Here is a 23,507-nt window from a genome sequence, read left to right as displayed (position 1 = left end):
GTGGCTCTTTTCAACAATGATGTGATTCAGGCCAGTTCCAATAGACTTATGTTGAAGAGAGCCATCTACATCCAAAAAGAAGGCTATCAGTCCTGAATGTGGATCACAACATAGTATTTTCCCCTTTTTTATTGCTGTGTGCTTGCTTTTTGTTTTCTTTTTAATTTTTTTTCCTTTTTGATCTGATTTTTCTTGTGTAACATTAAAAATGTGGAAATATGTTTTAGAAGAATTGTACATGCTTAATATGTATTGGATTACTTGCTGTCTAGGAGAATGGGTTAGGGGAAGGGAGGGAGAAAAATGTGAAATTCAAGGTTTTGCAAGGGTAAATGTTAAAAACTATCTTTGCATATATTTCGAAAATAAAAAGCTATTATTTAAAAATGATGTAAACCACTAATAATTAATGAAAGGCAAATTAAAACAACTCTGAGGTACCACCTTATACCTATTAGATTGAATGACATGAACAAAAAGGAAAAATGACAAATGCTAGAAGGGATGTAAAAATTAGGACACTAATACACTGTGTTGGTAGAATTTTGAACTAGTCCAACCACTCTGAAGAGCAATTTGGAAATACCACCAAAAGGTTATAAAAGTTGGCATATTACTTGCTCCACAATTACCACTCCAAACCTATATCTCGCATAGATCAAAAACAAAGAAAAGGAACCTATATGTACAAAAATATAGCACCTCATTTTGTCATTGCCAAGAAATGACAGTTAAGTTAATGCACATTAATTGGGGAATGACTGAACAAATTGTGGTATATGATTATGATGGAATACTAACTAGTGCTATAAGGAATGATCAAAAGAATAGTTTCAGAAAACCTTAGGAAGAGTTATATGATGCAAAGTGAAGTGAGCATATAAGAATATCATACAAATAACAGCAATATCGTAATGATTGTGAAAGATTTAGTTACTCTGATTAATACAATGATTCGTGTTATTTGCAAAATGATGAAAAAATATTACCCACCTACAGAGAGAGAACTTTGACTTGAAACCAAGTAGAGCTGCTGACTAAAAGTGTACCTGTCCTTATTTCTATCTTCTGTAATGCATCACTTAAAAATCTAAATTTGTTAGTATGTTTTCTATGCTTCCATTTTAGTGTTGCCATATAACACTCATTTTCCCTCTTTTCCTTTTTGGAATTTTTTCTCTTTGTGGTTCCAGAGTTTAATTTTTCAATATTTTCCCCTATAGAATTTTAAGCCGTGGGAATCATATTGGTACTTCCTTTGAATCCTTCAAAATATATTTTACTTAAATCTAAGGTTCATGTCAGACTATGCCCATTTTTCCTCTTCTTATCATAAACTTTAGGAAAAAAGTCATCACTCACTACCAAGGTTCCTTCTCTCTCTCTCTCTCTCTCTCTCTCTCTCTGTATATATATATATATTTGTATACATATGTATATATATTTAAAGCCTACTTTTACCCATGTTGTTTCTTTAGAATAGGACACATTTGTCCAGAACCATATTTCACCTATAAATTTATTCTTAAATATTCAGTGACATCAAATTTGCCTCTTTGCACTAGGACCTTCACTTTTCTTTGTCATTCACACAAAAATTTCCAATGGTTCAATATTACTCTAGGATAAAATGCAAATCCTTAGCCTGGCATCTAAAGCATTTGATAAGCTGATTCTCCAACTTATATAGCCTTTTCTCTCCACATTTCAGACCAGTTGGACTTTCATTAACTTGCCATTCTGGTTCTAACTTCTCTTACCTCCCTCAGTGTGCACAAACTTTTCCCCTTAGCCATAATACTATCCTTCTTCATCCCTATCCCCACCAATGAAAAAATTTTCTCTTCCCTCAGGCTCAGTGACATATTCAGCTTAAAATTGTCCCAGAACTCTTTGTTTGGATCTATTCTTTCCCTTTACCAAAATATTTCTACTTTTTTCATTTTATCTTAGTACATGTTCTATTTTCTACCAGTAGACCATTTGAGGTCAGAGACTATCAGTTCTCATCTTGTACCTTTAGCACCTAAGCTAGTTATACAACTAAAGCAAATAGTTTTTTGAATTAAATTGATTTTGGATTGAAAAAATTAAAAATTCTTCTGTGGGGGAAAAAGTGCTTTTGCTACTTATACCTGAGAGTTTTTGAGCAAGTTACTTTAAAATCTCATTTCATTTCTGGCCTTGGTTTCCTCCTTTGTAGAAGAGGGAACTGGACCAGGTGATCTCCAACTTTCTCTAATAGGGGGAAAAGCCCTTCCAATTCTATCCTCGAACATTCTAAATTATAAATTGTATGGATCATATAATTTACCATCGTTTATTGATAAGATAAGTCAATTTTAATTGAAATATTTCCCCTCAGAGTGTTTATTCAGAATAACCAATCAAATGTGTTGGTTGTTTTTTATTATTATTTTTTAAATTTTAGAATGGGACAGCATGCCTAATCCCAACTTTGCTGTCAATTCAGAACATTTGCAATTATAATAGGACTTGGCACTCTATCTAAAAATAACAAGGTTTCCTCCTGACAGGTCATAAGTAATGGAAGAATTCCATCAACATGTCATGTTATATAATTATCAGACTAAAGATTGACATCTGAGTGCTTACCTGGGAATTGGCTCTTCTTTCCCTTGTTTGGCTGGGAAAGAAGATATCGGATGGTCAGTCACAGAAGAAGTTTCCTACAGCTTTGTCTATGTTACATATTGGCAGCTGCCCTACACTATTCCATTTAGCAGCCAAAATCATTCTTGAACTCATTTGGACTCCACATGAATGGTTTTAGTTTCAGGACATAGGTTTAGAAGAACAACAAAAAAACAAACAAACAAACAAACAAACAAACAAAGATGTTCATATGTTTCTGCTGAGATTTTTAAAAATTCCCTGTTTAAAAATGCATAACTATACTTTAAGAAGCATAACTAGATGCTATTAGCTCAATGGATGTGATGGTTACAATAAAAAAAATAAAAAAAAATAAAAAACATCACTCAGTGATCATCAAGGCTTTGCTTCCTAACTGTACAGTTATTTTGTTGCAGGATTATGGAGGTGCCATTTAAAAGCATTTTTGGAAGCTTGGAGAGATTTGGGCCTGATGTACATTTTTCTTAGAATAAAAACAGAACTTACAGTTGAGTTCCCCTTTAAATATAAGTAAATGAGCATTTTTGAAGAAATGTATTAGATTAAAATCTGAATATAGTCTTTATAATTAAGTTCAATGAGAAAAAGAAATTTCCATTTGACATCTAAATTTGAGTGTACCTATGTTTGATTTCTTCTACTAGGTAGGAGTTGTGTCTTTTACACTTTTCTATCCCTCCAAGGGGGAGACAATATTGTAACAGTGGATAAAGGATGTTACTTGGGGTCAATAAGATCTCATACAGAACAGATCTTATTTGTAACAAATATTAGACATAAGAAAATACGCAAGTAACTTTAACTCTCAGTGTACTCCCCTCCCCATCCTGTAACTCTTTAAAACTTTAAGTTATAAACAAATTACCCTCAGCTAGAGTTTTCCATGCAAATGAAATCACAGGTCCATTCTTAAAACAAACAAACAAATAAACAAATTCCCTCTGGAGCCTATAAGAGTGCTTTGCAGAGTAGCTGTTTACTAAATATTTAATTAATGAATTACATTATAGTAGGATATAGTTCTATAGAAAAGAATAGCTCCAGTTTGTGCCCAATTAAGTGATGAAAAGAGAAAAAACAGTGAAAAGTATCAAAGATTATAAATTGGGGCATTATAAGTCCAGTCAAAATCTTTGGCTGGATTTTAGTCGATTCTGTGAAGGAAGTAGAACACAGGTGTTAAATGTCAGGATGTTCAGGCCAGGATCGTTTAGCAGTATTCAAGATGGGCAAAAACAAAACAAAACAAACCAAAAAAAAACTGTCAGAGATAGAATAGTCAGTCAGTCAACAAACATTTAAGTGCTTACTATGTGCTTAGTGCTGGGGATCCTGCAACCTAGTAACCCTCCAATTACAAACAAACAAACAAAAAAAAAAACTGTCCCTGAACATAAGACGTGCATATTATAATGGAAGACATGTACATAGCTAGTAGATGAAGATAATCTTAAAGGGTAAGGCACTATTAGTATTTGGGTCTTGATTTGAAGCCGAGTCTTAAAGGAAGTCAGAAAAACTAAAAGGTAGAGGGGAGGTATGAGAGCATTCTAGACATGTGTAAAGACAGAAAGGAAAGATTGACTCTCAGAAGGGAGTCTGTGGAGTAGCAGGAAGATGTTCATTCCTCATCCCATCCTAAGAATTACTGGAAGGCACCTGCTTATTCATTCTACCCAATATTAGATAGAGTTGTGGAGTTTCAGCTGGTTTTTTTCAAATTCTCATGTTCAGGGAAAGTAATTTATCAGTTTATAGTGATTTTTGTCCTTTCCAACTGAACATTAAAATTGTATGGGCAGTGCTCAGAAAACATTATAAAGTGTGTTTCTAAAGAGGAGACAAAATGACCTTTCACTTGGTCCTCCAATTCCTTTTGTTCTCAAATTATCCCCCCAAATGATGAGACAAAAAACTCTCCTAAAGTATTTAAATAATGCAAACATGCAGCAAGAAGCAATACGGGTCCTAAGCTTAGATAAAAATATCATGTTCCTCATCATTTCTTTATATTTATAGAATGCCCCTGGATACTCTATCTCTCTGACCTCCTCTCTCCCTACCCTTCTCCCAAGCCAGCTTATTTATCACAGTCTGCCTTAGAAGGCAGGATTGGGAATATACTCTCAGGGTCTTAAAAGACCTTGTTGTTTCTGTTTTTAGAGCCTACTTGAGTTTCAAGAGTAAATTATAGCCTCCCTGAACTCAGGTTAAGGCCAAGTCAACCTTTCCACTCTAAACTCCTCTTAGCAGTGATTGATACTCTATCCCTTTGCTGAAACTTTTTTTTTTTTTTCACTGAGTTTGAGGTTTTCACCCAAGGTCAAAACCCAAGAGCTAATGAGTTTCTCAGCATGTTACTGAAAAGGAAAATGAAGAAGGAGGGACTTTTGTGACCTTTTGGATATTTTGAACTCTCTTTACTTGTTCATATTTCCTTGACTATTATGTCCCTTTTTCTTTCTCTTAGTTGTAGAAAGGTTTGTGACAATTAAGGCCTGTGATGAATCGGCATTAGCAATGGATTTGGACTCAAATGACTTATGTTCAAAATCTAAGTCTACTACACACTAACTACTTGTGTAGTACTGGGGAAGTCACTTCTCCATCTCAGCCTCAGTTTCCTAAAGAAATGGACTAGGGGAACAAAATGATCTTGAGAGACATTTGCAATTGTAAATCTGTGAAAACTATGGGGTCTTTGTGGTAAAATTTCAAAATCTTGTCAGTCTCTAGGAGACTTTCTGGCTAACTGAAGTTTCATTTGGGATTTTAGTTTTGATGAATTAAGATGGTCCAAAAGGTCTGGCTAAGTCCAGTTTCAAAACTAGATAATGTCTTCTGGAGTAAATTAACTTCTTAGACTGGTCATATTAGGAGTAAGACATTTGGTTATAATGAGCAGATTTATTCTCAATCAACTAGATTGGTAAATCTAGGGACTGCTCCAGTCTCTGCTTTGTGGAATTCTTTGTCTCTCCTTTAGGATTTTTTGTGACTCTACCCATTATTTTTCCCTTAATATTTTTTTTTACTTCAAATCAGGATGACTTAGATAAAATAGGAAAAAAATTAGGAATACAAGAAGTATTAAATGTTTCTTTTCTCTGATTTTTTGAAAGTAGGGTCAAATAGTCAGGCTCTAATAAAATATCAGATCTGTGAAGTTAATTGTACATTAATTTCTTGCTGCAAGTTTGATCATGGTATGGTGGAAAGTATTTTAGATTAAAAACTTGAATATTACCTCATGAATGATATCATTTGGCTGCCCCAATAGTGCTACAAGCCAGACAACTCTTTCTAGAGCTGATATTTTATGTTCATTATTATTATATTACATTATTATTATATCCTATGTACATTATCAACAGTACTGACTATTTTTTATGTACTGTGAACTCATTATTTAGAATTGCAGGAATGATTTGAGAATGCTTTTGAATGCTACAGGAAAAGTGACAGTCTTCAAATATTTGATGAGAGTCAGTGGTATCAAACTGAAATAGAACTAGGGCTATTAAAATATATACAAAAATCTCTCACATAGTAATAATATAGGTTATATTATATTTTATTTTTTTTCCACATTTGGGAGTATTGTAGTCTGTAAGCCGTGTGTTTTACACCCCTGATGTGAGTCACTTTGGTACTATGAATAGAGTACCAGTCTTGATTACAGGAAGACCTTGTACTGAAGTCATGTTTCTGACACACAGTAATATGTGACGCCAGGCAAGTTGCTTAACCTCCAGTGTTTTAGAAAACCTTATGACTAAAAAGTGCTGGTGTGCAAAACTGAATTGCTAGAAGAAGTTTCCTCACCTGGAAATTCTTTTTTTTTTTTTTTCCCCTGAGACAATTGGAGTTAAGTGACTTGCTTAGGGTCACACAGCTAGGAGGCTAGATTTGAACTCAGGTCCTCCTGACTTCAGAATTGGTGCTCTATCCACTGCATCAACTAGCTGCTCCCCGGAAATTCATAATACCAATGAAATCACTGTCTTTATATATCCCATCTTTGAGATCAATAAATTTTGCTTTTATAGAGATCATGTGTTCTTTTAGCTTCTCTTATTTCAGATTACATTCTTTACTTTTGTGTATTTTCATCCCCAATCAGTTCTCCTCTTTTTTGTTTCTTTGGTAAGACTTACCATTAAAGATTCAGGGTTTTTTATGCCAATTATTTCTTTTATGTAGATCAAAAGTTCTGTTTTCACAATTCTTATTTATTTCTCAAGCAATTCAGTAGCATCCTGCTATGATTCCATGTTCTCTTGGGAATATTCAGGGTTTTCTACCTTATTCCATGTTGATTAATTTTCCTTTGTCTTGCAACATTCGTGTGTATCTAGACTATTTTAGTTGATCTGAAGATTTTGTTGACTTCTGTTATTATTATTTTTACTGTTGATTTATCTTTTTATGTTCAAAATCCTTACCAGAATTTTCTTCTTTCTGAGATAATTTTGTAATTCCATAGTTTTCCCCCTTATATTTCTCTATTGCTCAGTTTTTGGTTCTTTCCCCTTTGATGTCAATCTCCCTGGGGATTGTACTTCAAATCTGTCTTATCCTTGTTACTGGAAAATTCACATTTAGTATCAACTGCAAGTTAATTTTGAGGACAGACCTGGTGTCACTTGGATATTGGGCAATTTCCTTCAGGCCCATTAGAGTGTCACACAGCCACAAGACTATATCCTGCCCCAGTTCCTCAGTTTTCTGGCTGAGCTGTGTGTTACAACAGAGTGCTGCCATACTGCTGTCCCAGGTTAAACAGTTTCTACCTTTTAGCTTTCTGTGACACAGGGAAAAAGCAGTTCTATGACAAAACTATGTGTCATCTGGTGCAGTCTTGTTGCTGAAGTATGAGCATGGGGGAGAGGGTATTGAGTGAGTACTTCAGGACTAGCCTTTGCTCTTATTAGTTCATTGAAAAATTATCTCAGTGTTCTTTATATCTTACACCATGAGAATAGCTGAAATTTCTCTCTTTTGCACATAGTTCTGATTTTACATTGTCTTGCTATGTACATGCCAAGCATTTAATAAATGCCTTTAAATTGACTGTTTCATTGGTATTGAGAGCTCTTGGTAAAAAACTTCCTTTATTGATACAGGTCAGCACCTTCTCTTAGAAATTGCCTAGAACATGGAGAGACTAAATTACTTGCCATGTGTCCCATAGGCAGTGTCAAATGCAGGACTTGAACCCAGGGCTTCCTAATCTTAAGTCCATTTCCATTATAGCACATTGGGAGCCTTTTGATCTTAAAAATGTGGTGGGAAGAAACTTGAGACTCTTGTAAGTGTTGAACAATTTCCAAAATTCTGGCCCAGTCTCCATTTATTCATCTTTGAGCTCTCCCCAACTGTAGCACCTGTGGGGGCCCCCAAACCAAGTAAATCCAAGATCCTTGAAGTATTCAAGCAATTAGATTTATTTTATAGTAAATGAGATTCCCATATTTAATCAATGCCTATTGTTCAATTATGGTCAGTTTCACAGGATTATAATGCTAGTAGTGTTGGAACAGACTTAGAAGTCATCTGGTCCAAATCACTTATATTAAAGATAAGAAAACAAATACCCAGTTTTGGACCTAGAGTTGTTAATTCCAAAGAACACAGCAAAGAACTGGCAAAAGCAGAATTTGCCCCAAAGTGTTATGACTCTATATTCATCATTTCACCATAGCATTCTGATTCTTTAAAGTCTGTGGATTACCTAGAACATTTTATATGCTTTGTAGAGCAGGTTTAGAGAATAATTTTACTATTTTAAATAATTATTGAGTTTTATCTGGAAGTAGTTTTGTTTTTTATAACATTGTTGATGTTATAAAATATTTTAGAAATGATATAGCCACTATAATAAATATTGTTTCTTTGAGAAAGTGATATGTTTTATGATGATCCACTTAATGATGTATTTCTAGGGCTGTTTTGTGATAAAAGAACAGGGAACTGTTGGTTCTCTATATCCCAATGAGGCCAAATCATAGAATATAGATCTAAATAATTTATACAGACTATTTGACCACAAGATTTTTGGAATAATCAAATTTGCACTAACTTTAACCACTTCCCCTCTTTCTTCACCTCTTTTTCTACTTTAGCTACTCTCTTTCTTCTTTTTCTCTTCCTTGCCTTGGTCTCCCTGTCTTTTTTTAAAATAATATTTTATTTTCCCACACATATGTAAAATATTTTTCTTTTTTATTATTATAGCTTTTTATTTACAAAACATATTCATGAGTAATTTTTCAACATTGACCCTTGCAAAACCTTCTGTTCCAACTTTTCCCCTCCTTCCCTCCATCCCCTCCTCTAGATGGCAGGTAGTCCCAACAACGTTAAAATATATGTTAAATCCAATATATGTATACATATTTACACAGTTATCTTGTTGCACAAGAAAAAATGGATCTAATAAGAAAGAAAAAAAATCTGAGAAGGAAAACAAAAATGTAAACAAACAATAACAGAAAGAATGGAAATGCTATGTTGTGGTTCACAATCATTTCCCATAGTTCTCTTTCTGGGTGTAGCTGGTTCTCTTTATCACTGAACAATTGGAACTGGTTTGAATCATCTCATTATTGAAGAGAACCACATCCATTAGGACTGATCACTGCTGGATCAAAAGGTATGCACAGTTTGTGAGCATAGTTCCAAATTGTTCTCCAGAATGGAGAACTCCACCAACAATGTATCAGTGTCCCTGTTTACCCAAATCCCCTCCAACATTCCGTATTACCTTTTCCGTCATTCTAGCTAATCTGATGGGTGTCTAGTGGTATCTCAGAGTTGTCTTAATTTGCATTTCTCTGATCAATAGTGATTTGGAGCACCGTTTCATATGAAATAGAAATAGTTCAATTTCTTCATCTGTCTGTTCATATCCTTTGACCATTTATCAATTGGAGAATGGCTTGATTTCCTATAAATTAGAGTCAATTCTCATATATTTTGGATATGAGGTCTTTATCAGAACCTTTGATTGTAAAAATGTTTTCCCAATTTATTGGTTTCCTGCTAACAAAGGTAGTTTTCAACACTCATTTTTGTAAAACTTTGCATTCTAAAATTTTCTCCTTTCCTCCCTCATCTCCTTCCTCCCCAAGATAGCAAGCAATTTATATAGGTTAAATATGTGTAATCCTCTTAAACATATTTCATTATTTGTCATGTTGTGCAAGAAAAATTAGACCAAAGGGGAAAAACACAAGAGAAGAAACAAACAAACAAAAAGGTGGAAATAGTGCTTTGATCCATATTCCTTCTTCATAGCTCACTCACTGGATATGACTGGTATGTTCCATTCCCATTTGAATCACCCCATTGTTGAAAAGAGCCAAGTTCATTAGAGTTGATCATCACAGATTTATTGTTACTGTGTACAATGTTCTCTTGTTTCTGCTCTCTTCACTCAGCATCGATTCATATAAGTCTTTATAGGATTTTCTGAAATCATCCTGCTCATCATTTCTTAAGTATAAGAAATAATATTCCATTACCTTCATATACTATAAGCTATTTAGTCATTCCCCAATTGATGGACATCAACTCGATTTTTAGTTCCTTGACACTGTCTTCTTATCTTTTTTTCAAGTCTGTCATAGAATTTTATTTTAATTTTTCCCTTAAATTATATTTATTTTAATTTATATTGATAAATGCAAGTTTCGAGATATATAAACAGAACAAAGGAAAAAGAAGAATAAGATGAAAAATTAAATACAGATTTTACATGAAACTATAAACTTATGCTACTTACACTGTTTATTCAATTTAATAGTTTTAAAAGTGCCTATTCTGTGTAAGGCAGTGGGCCAAGTGTGGGGATATACAAAGACAAAATGATGTTTTACACTGTCAGAATGTTTATATTCTGCTAAAAAGAGGTATACATACCCTGTCCAAGTTGTACACTAAATAATATAGTATACATAAAGATTTGCAAAATTATTTATTTTTACATTTTTTCTTATTGAAGCTTTTTATTTTCAAAACATATGCAAGGATAATTTTTCACCACTGATCCTTGTAAAACCTTGTGTTCCAATTCTCCCCCTTCCTCTCATCCCCTCCCCTAGATGACAAGTAATTCAGTATATGTTAAATATGGTAAAATATATGTAAATCTAATATAGGCATATGCATTTATACAATGATCATGCTGCCCAAGAAAAATCAGATCAAAAAGGAAAAAATGAGAAAGAAAATAAAATTCAACCAAACAACAACAAAATAAGTAAAAATGATATGCTGTGATCCACACTCAATTCCCACAGTCCTCCCACAGTGTAGATGGCTCTCTTCATCACAAGATCATTGGAGCTGGCCTGAATCATCTTGCTTTCAAAAAAAGAAACACGTCCATCAGAATTGATCATTATATAATCTTCTTGTTGCCATGTACAGTGACCTCCTGGTTCTGCTCATTTCACTCAACATTAGTTCATGTAAGTCTCTCCAGGCCTCTCTGAAATCACCCTGCTGGTCATTTCTTACAGAACAATAATATTCTATAACATGCATATACCACAACCTATTCAGCCATTCTCCAATTGATGGGCACCCATTAAATTTCCAGTTCTTTGCCGCTACAAAAAGGGTTGCCACAAACATTTTTTTGCACATGTGGTTCCCTTTCCTTCCTTTAAGATCTCTTTGGGATATAAGCCCAGTAGTAACACTGCTGGGTCAAAGGATATGCACAGTTTGTGTGACTTCCTATCTTGCCTGGGTTAGAAATGTAGAGGTCACTCATGGACTGGTCCCCCTGCTGATCAGAAGCTTTTTCCTGCTCCACTTCTGATCTTGCCTGATTCATCCTTCCTTAGGCAGATTGGTCCCTACTCTAACCTTATACCCCAGACCTCACAATATTGGTGCCAGATCTAGTGTAGAAATTTGCTTCTCTCTTAATGCTACTGCAGCTCAGATACTTCCCTCCAATCCCCAGTCAAACCAAATGATCCACTATATATACAGAGAGACAGAGACAGAGAGAGAGACACACACACACACACACACACACATACACACACACACACACACACAGAGAGAGAGAGAGAGAGAGAGAGAGAGAGAGAGAGAGTGTGTGTGTGTGTGTGTGTGTGTGTGTGAGAGTATAGCTGCTTGATGTTTCTTGGGCACTGGTAACTAAGCAATGTGAGAGGAGAAAGAGGAGGAAAGAGGGAGTTTACATGAATTGCCTCAATTCTTTTTTAGTAAAATATGAAGCAACTTTCTCAGATGAGTTAAGGGAAAGGGAAAGGAGCTATGAGCATGCAAACTTTCAGGATATATATTATATTAACATATATATATATATGTTTAAGATAGTCAAGTAAAGAATTTGTTTTGATTGATTATATGTATTTATTATCAGGATTTCATTTTTCTTTATTTTTTTCTTATGAGGAATAAAATGGAAAGAAAAAATCACTTCTGTTAGGATTACTAAGTGAGAACTCAGGTTGTCTGGACAGTGACAAGGTGAGAATTCAGGTTTTCTGGACAATTACAAGGTGAGAACTCAGGTTGACTTGATAGAGGGGGCAAGCTCATTGGCTGGGGTGGTTCTTCCCAGAAGCCCTTGCATTATCCCACGCCCATTCTCTGGGAGGATAAAAGAGACAGCACTGGGCGCAGAGAGCAGATCGGCCTGGAGAAGGATAAGAGCTGGAGGAGATTCAGAGCCAGGATTCAAGAGAAAGACTCTGCATTGCATCAGGCTTGACGGGGCTCTCTGCAGGAAGGGAAGTCACTTCTAAGGACAAGAGTTAACAGCTACTGCCTGGAGACAACGGTTCGTTACAGGAAGAAGAATCTGTCGGAGAGATTTGAGTAGAAGACCCAGCAGATCTCTTCCCAGAGAGTGATCTGGCAGCTTCTAGAGACGACAGCTCGCTACAATTGGCGTCCACACGTGGGGCAAGGACTTTTGCTTATCCTGACAAGAGGAGCTAGACCAGACCTTCACAATTTGGCGCCCGAACAGAGACAGACACGGTCCTGATTCCAGTGGAAAAGCTTCCGATCTAGATCTCAGTCTCTCTGACCCAGAACCATGAGTAATAAGGAAACTTTGTTAAAGATTAAGTGAGCGTGCTAATAGATAAATAAGGAACTTAACTTGTTAAGGGCTAAACCAGGAATCTCTTATAGCTGAAATTGGGCAGATGTTAGCTATATTCAATCCCTGGACCTCAGCCGACTCAACCCCAGCCCCAGAAGCAACCTCAGCTCCACCCCCATTCAGGAGTGGTACTATAGAGAGTATAATCAAGATAATTGAGGAGCAGAGTTTACTTGTAACCTGGGTACAGATTGCCAAACTCTTGGCTGCATTAAGACGCACATCCCCTTGGTTCTTAGAGGAAGAAAATATAGATGTAGATAAATGGAAGCTAGTGGGATATGAAATGAAAGAATTTCATGCAAAAAATGGGCCTCGTTCAATTTCTGCAGAAGTATTTTATATCTACAACATAGTTCAATTAGCCTTAAACTATCAAGCAAGTTGTAGGAGAAGGAAAAGTTCTAAAAATGAACAGAGGAGGAAGTGTGAGGAAAAAAGGAAAGATCAAGATCTTTCCCTAGAGCAAGAGGATTTAATTGAGGAATTATGGTATGATTCTCTTGAAGAAGCTTCAACCCTGCCTAGAGAACAGATTATTGACAGGCCCACATCAACCCCTCCTTCAGAGATGGAGGAAGAAAGAGGGGAAGAGGCAGAAACACAAACAGAATTGCCTGTGAAGAAGCCTAAGCCTATGACAAGATTAGAAAAAGCATTGGTTAAAGCTAAGAGAGAAGGACAGGATATAAGTGATTTTATACATGCGTATCCTGTGATTGAAAATACTGACTCTGTAGGTAAAAAAAGGAGAAGATATGCACCTTTAGATTTGAATAAAATTAAGGATTTGAAAAAAGGTTGTACCCTTTATGGGGCTACATCAGCTTATGTCAAAATGTTACTAGATGGTTTGTCTTATGAAGTCCTAACCCCGAATGATTGGAAATCCATAGCAAGGACATGTCTGGAACCTGGAGAATATTTATTATGGCTTGCGGAATTTCATGAATTATGTAAAATTCAAGTCAGATGCAATTTGGAAATAGGAGTTAACACACAATTCACTTTTGAGCACTTAGCTGGTGAAGGTCAATATGGAGAGAATTCGGAACAGATTAATTATACCATGACAATATATGAACAAATTGCTAAGGCTGCAATAAAAGCTTGGGGTGTCCTTCCTGGACAGAAAGATCGTGGAGAGGCTTTCACTAAAATACAGCAAGGTCCCAATGAACCTTTTGCAGATTTTGTGGGACGTTTGCAAACTGCTGTCAAAAGAACTATTGGAGAAAATTCAGCTACAGAAATAATGACCAGACATCTGGCTAAGGAAAATGCCAATGAGATTTGCAAAAGAATTATATGGGGATTAGACAAAGATGCTCCTTTAGAGGAGATCATAAGACGCTGTGCTACAGTGGGAACAAATGCTTTTTACACCCGGACAATGATGAATGTGGAAAGACAGGGTCCCTCCTGGCAAGGGACTTCTAGAGAAACTCGGCGATGTTTTCAATGTGGAAAAATTGGACATCTAAGAGCTCAGTGTAGGTATGGAGATACAGTGAGAAGACAGGGTGAGAGAAGACCTAAAACCCCATGTCCAAAATGCAACAGAGGACTCCATTGGGCATCAGAGTGTAAACTAATTCAGGGAAATAGGATGAGGGGCCCAGATCCAGGGCCCCAGGCAAAAAAGACTTGGGGCATGATGGCAGCTGATGTTACACCCAAAGAACCTTTAGAAGGCCAGGACTCTGATTTGATCAACCAGCAGAAAAGCAATCACATGGCAGAAAGGGATTACCTGATAAGTCAGTCAAAAGGCAATCAGATTGCAAAAATGGATTACACTTGGGGAGAATACAGGCCTTTTAAACCAACAGGGCTGTGCCCAGTGCAAACAACTCCAATGTAATTGTCAGATGATGAGAAGAGATTTAGAAAGTGGTAAATAGAAGGAAATTAGATAGGTTAACTGCCTGGGAGAGAGGGTTTGCTTGTATTTCTTCAGCAGGAGAAGGAATCAGATGGGTGCCAACGAGTCATATTCGCCTTATCCATCAGAGAGAGATAGAAAAAGAGAAAGACCTCAAAATAAAGGAGAAGATCTAAGAAACATCTGACACTGAAAGAGCATGGATAATAAGAAGACTGTTAAAGAACTTTAAAACCAGCAGGAATCATTGGACTTCCTCATACAAGATGAGACTAATGGACAATGGACTTATGGACATTTATAAATTTTCAATTTATGATTATTTGATTATGATTATGTTATATACTTCTAGCATGTGTTATGTTACTATGTTACTATGTGCTTATGTAATTTATGTAATTATCTGTAATACTTCCCATATTGATGGATTTATGTTTCAAGGTCATGACTGTCCTATGTTCTAAATCAAAAGAAAGGGGGAGATGTTAGGATTACTAAGTGAGAACTCAGGTTGTCTGGACAGTGACAAGGTGAGAATTCAGGTTTTCTGGACAATTACAAGGTGAGAACTCAGGTTGACTTGATAGAGGGGGCAAGCTCATTGGCTGGGGTGGTTCTTCCCAGAAGCCCTTGCATTATCCCACACCCATTCTCTGGGAGGATAAAAGAGACAGCACTGGGCGCAGAGAGCAGATCGGCCTGGAGAAGGATAAGAGCTGGAGGAGATTCAGAGCCAGGATTCAAGAGAAAGACTCTGCATTGCATCAGGCTTGACGGGGCTCTCTGCAGGAAGGGAAGTCACTTCTAAGGACAAGAGTTAACAGCTACTGCCTGGAGACAACGGTTCGTTACAGGAAGAAGAATCTGTCGGAGAGATTTGAGTAGAAGACCCAGCAGATCTCTTCCCAGAGAGCAATCCAGCTGCTTCTGGAGACGACAGCTCGCTACAATTGGCGCCCAACGTGGGGCAAGGACTTTTGCTTATCCTGACAAGAGGAGCTAGACCAGACCTTCGCACACTTCTACTTAGAAGACTAAATTGAAGAAGTTCTACTAGAATTGGGTGTTGAAGGATGAACAGGATTTAAGTAAATGAACATAGTTGAGGAGAGGAAGAGAAAGTCACTCCTGGCATTGGGAACAACATAAGTTAATTCAGGAAGGTGAGAAAAGTAATGTGTATGCTGAATACTAGTTTTTAAAGTTTTTAAAGCAAGATTAAAGGAACTTTAAAGAGGAAAATATAGTACATACTAATTAATACATATAGTATAGGGAAGGGTGGAGAGAGAGATTGGAAGCCAACTGAGACTCCATTTATGAATTCACTATTGTTTGACTTTTGTGGGTGATGTAAAAAAAATTAGAAGTCATAGTCACTGCCATCAGAATTATTACATTCCTGATCTGGAAAATGGGAGTGAGTGATAAACATCTGCTTTTCACCTTTCAGAAGGATATTGCAAGGACACATCTTGTCAGACTTAAGGAATTAAAGACCATCTTTTACCTTCCTGATCAGCGCTCATGAAGGAGGGTTTTGTAAAACTGGAGCTTTTGTAGAAATATGAACTACCAAATATTGTCAGGTACATAAAAGAGATTTGAAAATATATTATGTAAACACAGGCCAGTGTTACTATTGGACGAGATCAGTGTTGTTATCATATGGCACATTGTATGATGAAGCATTTTCAGGTGAATTGTTGTCATTTCAATCCAATATGTCTAGCCTAGATAATATAGTAGAGGGGATGATACAGTGTGTGCAGTGATGTGCATGACCGGAAAGTAATGAGCAACTACTTTACTGTATTTTAATTTAAAATGTGACAGATGATTCTCCAATCACTGTTGGTGTAATGGCGGCTTTCACTTACCATTTAACAGATGGTGCCTCATTATTGGATCCTCTCCCTTCAGTCTCTGCCATCCCATCCCATATGTTGGCTGCTTTCTGAGACGGGGAAGTCCCTGTCACATAGTCAGCCAGACTTCAAAGGAGCAGCCCAGGGAGTTCTATCTCTAATAGATGTCTTCCTTTCTGTTCCCAGAGTGACAAACCTCTACTCCAACCCTTCTACCACCTGTCTGGACCACCGCCAAGAGGAGGCTCTCTATTCTAGTCCAGCCCATATTTCATCACTTTTCCAGAAGAGACTTCCCTGGTCCTCAATCCCATCAAACTCCCTGCTGCCAAACTGCTTCATTGTCTCTCTGTTGCTCAACAAGTAAAGTTTAAACTCCTTTGCCTGGCACTGACGGTCTTCCACGGTCTGATGTTACTTTAACTTTTCAATCACGTTTCATATTATTCCAGTCTGTATACTCTAGGTTATACCTGGCTACTCTTTGGGCTTTTTTGCTCATTACCTGTCATTTATAATCCAACTCAAATAACACTTACTTTAGGAATAATTTGCTGGTCCCTGATTGGAGGTATAATAGAGAGATCAAGTAGACTTGGAATTGAGAAGATTTGAGTTCAAATCCTGACTCATATACCAACTGACTTTGTGATTCTATTCAAGCCATATGACTTCTCATTTACAAAATGAGATGAATGATAATAATAATGATTACATTTATGCAGCACTTACTATGGGTCAGCTATTCTGTTAAACCCTTTATTATCTTTTTTGATTCTTATAGCAACTCTGGGTCATGGGTGTTATTATTATTTTATATTATTTATTATTTTATAAATAAATGAACTGAGGAAAACAGAATATAAATGACTGAACTAGGGTTACACAGCTATTGAGAATCTAAGAGTGGATTTGAATTCAGATCTTCTTGTCTCTATATCCAACACTCTATCCACTAATACTAGTATCCAACTAAAAAGGTTAGGGTGAAGACTAAGTGAGATAATATGTAGTATACAATGCTTCACAAACATCAAAGAACTACAAAAATACCAGCTGTTGCTATTCCTGTTAAGCATGATGCAATAGTTTTTGGTACCTGTTTAATGCACTGATCATCTAAAGTGTAATGTGTTTGTTATATACCTTCTAGGATGTGAGTACCATAAGGGCAAGAATAGTATGTCTAATCTCAATCCAATGGACTTTTGGTCTACATCCTTTTTTAAATGTTTGAAGCATTTGACATTACTCTTCTCTATTATTTTTTCAAGAACCTTCTTTTCCTCTCTTGATTCTCTACTCACCCATCTAATTATTCCTTTTCAGTGCTCTTTGTACAAAATCATCTTGCGTGTTGTGATAGCCAAAAAATCTGAGACTGATAAAAGTCCCTGAAATAGGCTAAGTTAAGGCCTTAAAAAAGCAATGAATTGATACATGGAACTTAATTACTCTAGGTTACTAAAGCCTTACAGCAATTATGTAACTTCCCAATTGTTGTCTAAATCGAACCCTTTCTTTAGCTCAGGGGGACCTGTCAAACTAGAGTTCTACTAGTAAAAACCTTTCAGAGTTCATGGTTAGTTCTGTACCACATTAAGGGATCAGAAAAGGATTTTGATGGAAATATCTTAATACAACTTTTGGAAAAGGAGTCATTTGAAATTTATGGGAAGACCTTGCTTTTTTAAGAAATTCCATTTTGTACAGTTTATGATGCACAAAGTCCTTCATTTTGGGGAGGGGTGGTTAAATCCAGATTTTCTTCTATTACATTGGCAAGGTAGATCTATATTAAACTTCTCATTAAACTGACTTCTTGCTTCTCATTAGTTTTGCATTATCTACTATTCCTATGGCGTAGTGATTATCACAGTAACATTAAAATTCAGATTAAGTTTTTATCCATCACTAAAAGAGGCATTTGGTCTCATATCACCCAAGTTTCCAGAGAAGAGTCCTTCTAAGTCAAGGATTCTTAACCTGAGTGACCTCATTAAAATATTTTAATATCTTTTTAATCTTATGTATTTTATTTTATGCATTTAAAAACATTATTCTGTTGCAGTCCATTGCTTTTATCAGATTGCCAAAGGAGTCTATCACAAAATGAATAGTCAATTCCTGTTCTAAGTAGAATTGCATACAGCAATAAATTAAACAAACCTGGAATAAGCAAAATATAATATTGTATTTATAATGAAATGCTAGTGTGCAGACTAACTATGTACAAAAACAATGTAGGCGATAAGACTCCTGTTTGTCCTTGTTTTGGTCAAGGGATACTTTATTGTAACCTTCACTGTCCCTCCATTCTATTACTACCATAAAGTAGGTAGTACAGCTGAGCTGTATCTTTGCATAGCTTCCTAATAGTGGAGAGAAAGGAAAGGATGCACGTAGGAACTCCTTGCCCTGGAATACCTTGAGAGGGAGAGTTGAATTTCCCATGTTCTCTTTCTTTTTATGATTATCAGTAATATTTTCTTCTTCAATTAATATTTCTTGTGGGGTTTTATGTGCCATGCTAAGCTCCTGAGCTGCCCAAAACATAGATTGTTAAAGATTCATTAGCTTAGACTTCTATCAATGACTCTTCAAGCTTTCAGTTTGCATTGTTCACACCCTTACCCCCCTATTCCTTTTCACAAGCACTTTCATTGTGTAGAAACTTTTGGGAATTCTGACCTGTGTAATTCAGATCTATGCCATCTGTGGGACTATTTCCTGATTGTTTTTTAGATACAAGAATCACTGTGGAGGTATATACTAGGCTAGAGCTGCTTTAGGGCTTGAAGTAGAGATGGTCCATAGTAACCTTTATTTTTTCTAATAGGCACTTTCTATAACATCCCTCAAATCAAGGTGCATTTGTGAACTACTAGGACTCTCTCCAAGGACATACATTCACTCTTTTTCTTACCCTTAAAGCATCTGTTCTGGCCCCTCTCTTGAGTATAGCTTCTCTCACCAAGATTCATTTAATCAGCCTAATAAGTACTATACTTTCTATCTCTCTAATTGATACTTTCTTCTCTTCATAAATAATTTCATGCTTGAATCAAGAGAACATTGTACACAGCAACAAAGGGATTATGGGACGATAAACTGCAATGGATTCAGTCTTTTCAGCAATGAGATAATTCAGGGCAATTACAGTAGACATGATGGAAAGAGTCATCTGCATATAGAGAGAGGACTTTGGAGACTGAAGGTGAATCACAGTATAGTATTTTCACTTTTTTGTTGTTCTTATTTGCTTACTTTTTTGTTTCTCATCTTTTTTTCCCTTTTGATCTGATTTTTCTTGCACAACATGATGATTATGAAAATATAGTTAAAAGAATTGTACATGTTTAACCTATGTCAAATTGATTTATGTCTTGGGGAGAGGGGAAGGGAGAGGAGAACAATATGGAATTCAAGGTTTTGCAAAGGCAGATGTTGAAAACTATCCTTGCATGTATTTGGAAAAATAAAATACTATTAAAGAAAAAACAATTCCATGCTTTTAACATACTATTGAAAATATCCAGAAGCCAGATCTCCTATTGTTATATCTTATGTGATCATAACAGGCAACAAAACATATTGAGAGTATTTAAATAATTGGGAAATTTTGGACAGATTAGAGAGGAGCCTATGATCAGCAAAAGTTTTAAGTCTGATTCATACCTTTTGAATTCACTAACTTTTCTCTATTTCTTTAGGGTAGATGAAGAAGATTTAAAAACTATTAGTCAGCAGCTAAGGTTGGGGGTCCCAAAAGCATTTTTCTCTTCCTCTCCTTTCTTTCTTCTAACTCCTTCATTATCTGGATTTCCTTCCCACCTTCAATTAAGCTCCAAAGACCTGTTATCTTTCTTTTTATCCCTTCCTCCCTGGGATCTCAAACTAGTTGACATTTTAAATTTTTTTTTAATTTTTAAACTTTTTAATTTTCAAAATACATGCATAGTTTTCAACATTTAATCTTGCAAGACCTTGTGTTCCAAATTTTTTTCTTCCCCCCTTCTCCCATCTCTTTCCTTAGACATCAAGTAGTACAATATATATTAAACATGTGCAATTCTTCTATGCTTATTTCCACAATTATGCTGCACAAGAAAAATAAAATCAAAAAGTTAAAAAAATGAGAAAGAAAAAATAATCAAACAATAACAAAAAAGATGAAAATACTATGTTGTGGTCTACATTCAGTTCCCATCCTCTCTCTTGGTGTGGCTCTCTTCATCACAAGTCTATTGGAATTGGCCAAAATCACTTCACTTTTGAAAAGACCCATGTCCATCAGAATTGATCATCACATAATCTTGTTGCCGTGTATAATGATCTCCTGGTTCTGCTCATTTCACTTAGCATCAGTTTATGCAAATTTTTCTAGGTCTCTCTGAAATCATCCTGCTGATCATTTCTTATAGAACAATAATATTCCATAGCATTCATACACACACCATAATTTATTCAGCCATTCCCCAACTGATGGGCATCTACTTAATTTCAAGTTTCTTGCCACTACAAAAAAGATTGCCACAAATATTTTCCCATATGTGGGTCCTTTTCCTTTTTTAAGATCTCTTTGTGACACAGGTCCAATAGAGACATTGTTGGATCAAAGGGAATGCATGGTTTAGGCATGATTCCACATTGCTTTCCAGAATGATTGGATCAGTTCACAACTCCATCAACAATCCCCTCCAATATTTATTATTATCTGTTCCTGCCATCATAGCCAATCAGAGAGGTATTAGTAGTACCTCAGAGTTGTCCTAATTTGCATTTCTCTGACCAATATGATTTAGAGCATTTTTTCATATGACTAGAAATGGTTTTAATTTCATCTGAAAATTGTCAGTTCATATCTTTTGACTATTTATTAATTAGATAATGACTTGTATTCTTATACATTTGAGTCAATTATCTATATGTTTTAGAAATGAGGCCTTTATCAGAACTCTTGGATGTAAACATTTCCCCCAGTATTCTGCTTCCATTATAATCTTGTCTGCATTGGTTTTGTTTATACAAAAACTTTTTAACTGAATATAATCAAAATTATCCATTTTGCATTTTGTAATGTACTCCAATTCTTCTTTGGTACAAATTCCTTCCTTCTCCACAGATCTGAAAGGTAGAGTATCCTTTGTTCATTCATTTGCTTATAGTATCACTCTTTATGTCTAAAACATGAACCTATTTCAACTTTATCTTCCTGAAGAATGTTAGCTATGGGTCAACGCCTAGTTTCTGCCATGCTAATTTTCAATTTTCCCAGCAATTTTTGTCAGAGTCCTTATCCCAGAAACTGAGGTCTTTGGGTTTATCAAATCTAGTTGAGGATTTTAGGTGCTCTTTCCCATGTTACTTGCATTTCTCTGGCTTCTCCTCAGTTTGTAGGGACTTCCCATTTTGTACATAGGTTCCATAGATAATGTCTGGTCTGAAGTTTCTCTCCTTGCTTCCACCCCATTCTTTATCTTTGGCTTGTTTCCCTTTCTTATTCTAAATAGTCAAAACCTTGAGGTGAAGACATGTAGAAGTGATGCTATGCCTTTCTCAATATTGGTTGCTTCTGTTATTTTGTAGTTTCAAAATGGAAGAAAAGAAAAAGGGAGCTATAAAAGAAGGGAGACACTTGAGAAAAGGACTAATAGGGAGATGGAAGATGAAGGAATAGAGGGCAAGAGATACAGGAGAGGGAAGGGGAGAGTACTTGAACTGATATTACATTCATATTCAGTATATCTTTGACTTAGTATACTCTCTGGATAGAAGATAATTTTTACTCTGGAAATTGAAAAGGGGACTTCCCATGTAGAAAGGTATACCACTAGCAGCAATTTTTTTGTGTCTGGCTAAACCCACAGAACCGAAATCATCTCTTATTGAAGGCAAGCCCTTCATTTCCAGTCATAATTGATCATAATCATGTTTGCGACACTATTTTTGGATCACTACTAATAAATATCAACTTTTATGTTCAGTTAAAAAGTTGGTCATCTCAAAATGAATTTGTTTGACCATATTCATCTGTAGTGAAACCATGCTTATTCAAAAGAAAAGGGTAGTTATTTGCTCATGAAATATGGAAAGCCATTTCATTAATGTGCAGTGCCTTTAAAAATGCAGGAAAAGTTATTTCTCTGAAATATAATTGAACATAGGGGAGACATTGGTAATGCATGACTTAACAAACCAAGCTGGAACAAATGTTAATGCAAACAATCATTTTAATAAGGGAAGAATGGAAAGTAGAGATATGGCAAAAACTGAACCCAATAAAATAATCCCTAGCTTACTCCATGTAACATGACATTGTCTGGATCTTTGTGGCAGATTTGTCCACTGATCATCTATATAAAAATTGTACTGTGAATTATCACTCAGGTTACATTCTCTAGGTCCTTGACAGATAAGAACCCTGGCAGGGTGTCAGCTTAAAAATAGTCCTGCTAGCCTAAGGCAAACATTCACATAGCCTGAAACCTGAACTTTGGAGAAGTCTGTTATATTTTTATAATACAAGATCATCCTGAAAGATTAGGCTTATATGAAGATACATTAAGATGAATAGAGACTTGCTAGTAGAAGAAATGGTTTCTGAAGTTTAATTAAATACCTGGTCAGATTTGAAACTCATTAATCTTGTTGAATTAAGTGATCCAAATTCGGTGCTTAAGCACATCCATCAGAGTTTTCTCTGGAACTCTTATTTTCAAAAGGTCTGATTTTGAATTTTTTTTTCCTACCCCAAGATATCCTCAATTCTGTTCTTCCACTACTTTAGCGTGTTTCTGCCATCTCCTGCTCATATTGTTTCTCTAAGATGGTGCTTGCATTATTTTATGTTGATCTAACAACAGATCTCCCCAAGGACCTGTGGACATGCCTACCTGTATCTATGGCTCTAGGAATAGCTGTATTTACTGTGCATATG

Source organism: Sminthopsis crassicaudata, chromosome 2 (genome assembly GCF_048593235.1).
Source record: "Sminthopsis crassicaudata isolate SCR6 chromosome 2, ASM4859323v1, whole genome shotgun sequence".
Taxonomy (NCBI): Eukaryota; Metazoa; Chordata; class Mammalia; order Dasyuromorphia; family Dasyuridae; genus Sminthopsis; species Sminthopsis crassicaudata.
Note: the sequence above shows the minus strand (reverse complement) of the source record.